General features: G+C 42.1%; 1 long non-coding RNA gene across 1 annotated transcript; it reads left to right on the top strand.

Moving 5' to 3' along the window:
• Positions 1-1118: 1118 nt before the first annotated feature.
• LOC149981435 (uncharacterized) lies at positions 1119-1623 on the top strand. The gene is made up of 2 exons (XR_016482734.1): positions 1119-1354; positions 1457-1623. It is a non-coding gene; the product is annotated as an uncharacterized LOC149981435 (long non-coding RNA).
• Positions 1624-1984: the final 361 nt, after the last annotated feature.

The raw sequence follows: 1984 nt of genomic DNA, 5'->3' as shown, positions 1-1984 counted from the left end.
AAGACAGGAAGGGAGGTATTAAATGAGCTCACCGGAGGGATGAGTCGCCCATGTTAAATAATCACTTCATCTGCTTAGTTGGTTGGCTGTACGGGGTGTGGGTGGGGAGGCTGTTTGAACGCCACGTTCAAAGGCATCATTTTAATTCCAGTTGAAAAACGCATCGTTGATTTCTTCATCCTCCCACTTCAGCCCTCCTCTCTGTGGTTTAATTGCCTGGTTGTGAACATCCACCTTTTTGCTGTGCTGCTGATAACATTACAGCACTCTAGACTAATCAACAGGAGCATGGACATCATACTCCCTACCGCATTCTGATTACCCCACTTTGTAATTGACATGATTGTTATTTATCTGCAACAAAACCCTATAAAATAATGATCAGGTAATGAACAGTGTTCTAATTTATTTAGTGAGGGAAAATTAAACTATTATGTCTTGCAGGACAGAGCAGCCCTATAACAGTTCCATTGTGTGTAATTGAATTGCTGTATTCTCATAACGCTACAATCAAACGACAACTCCACACAGCCATGTACAGTAATTAATGTATCACTTGTACTGTCTACTTAGGCAGACAAAGCATTTGCAAACGCTAGCACTTAAAACATCAATGTCTTGCTTACAGTCTTTCTCCCTCTCTCCTTTTGAAAGCACACACACACTGGGGTAATTTCTTCAAAACGGTATCATATTGTGCCGCAATGTCGAATGTGAGTGGGCTGAGAGTTGATCATTTAGAGATTGTGTGGAGATAGACTCCGAGGCTAATATCTTTCTTTGAGGTTGGGGTGATTAAAGGATAAATCCACCCAAAACCACAAATTCCTTTAATTTAAACAATATTTTTTGGGAACAAATATAAAATGTTGTCATCGTAATAATGTTGGTTGCAACATGTGAAAATTGTTGTGTAAATCTGTTGCAGCTCATGTCGACTACAAAACCCACAATACAATGCTCTGTCTATGGGCTGTCTGGATAGCTAGCTAGATAGCTATCTAGCAAACGTAGCTACACACAGTGCTTGACTTGGGGTGAAAAAAGTGCAGGAGCTGTCTTTTTCCAAGTCGGTTCACCAAAATTCCCAAAAGACATTATGCTATAGAGACTGTTAATGTCACGAATCCCGCTTCCTGAGTCTGTGTTTGCCTGTGTTTCTGTCCTGGAGTGTGTTTCCGGTGTCCTGGAACGCACCCTGTCTGGTTGCCGGGCGAATTAGCTTGTTGGGAGATCGATGTTCACCCGCACCTGTATCCCATCAGTAATCTGCACACCTGTCCTGATCATCACCTCTCCCCTTCAAAAGCTCTGACCTGACATCCATTCCCTGCCGGATCGTTAGCCATGAACAGTATGTTGTGCCAGAGTATCAGCCGCAAGTTGGATAGAATTTGTTTTGTTGTTTGTTACGTATTGCTTGCCTTGAACTTACCTCTGTTTGTTCTGTCTTCAGTTACTCACCCGGATCATTTACCCCATTCCCGCCTGGTCGTCAGAGGATTCCGCTTCCCCATTGGATCCACCTATTTACTCCCATCAACTCACCACCGCTACCCGCTACACCACCTGGATATATCTACCCATTCACATTCACTTGTAAATAAATACTCACCTTCTTTCTACTCTCCTTGTCCTGGTCTGCTTCTGGGTTCGATTTTGAAGAATCGTGACAGTTAAGGATTTATACACCTTTTCCATGACTTCTCTGACTTTTAACCACATTTTCATGACTATTATTATAGCCTACATGAAAAAGTAAGACTTATTGACACTGGAAGGGTGTTGTGTCTGATCCTACGTAGGCCAACTCAAATTTTATTGGTCACATACACATGGTTAGCATATGTTAATGCAAGTGTAGCGAAATGCTTGTGCTTCTAGTTCCGACAGTGAAGTAACATCTAAGAAGTAATCTAACAATTTCAGTAATCTAACAATTCCTACCATCTCCCGCCATTGTGCCGTTGATCAAGGCACTTAA

This window comes from Oncorhynchus mykiss, chromosome 8 (assembly GCF_057628025.1).
Source record: "Oncorhynchus mykiss isolate SJ-2025 chromosome 8, ASM5762802v1, whole genome shotgun sequence".
In the NCBI taxonomy this organism is placed as follows: domain Eukaryota; kingdom Metazoa; phylum Chordata; class Actinopteri; order Salmoniformes; family Salmonidae; genus Oncorhynchus; species Oncorhynchus mykiss.
This window is presented reverse-complemented; position numbering and strand designations above follow the sequence as displayed.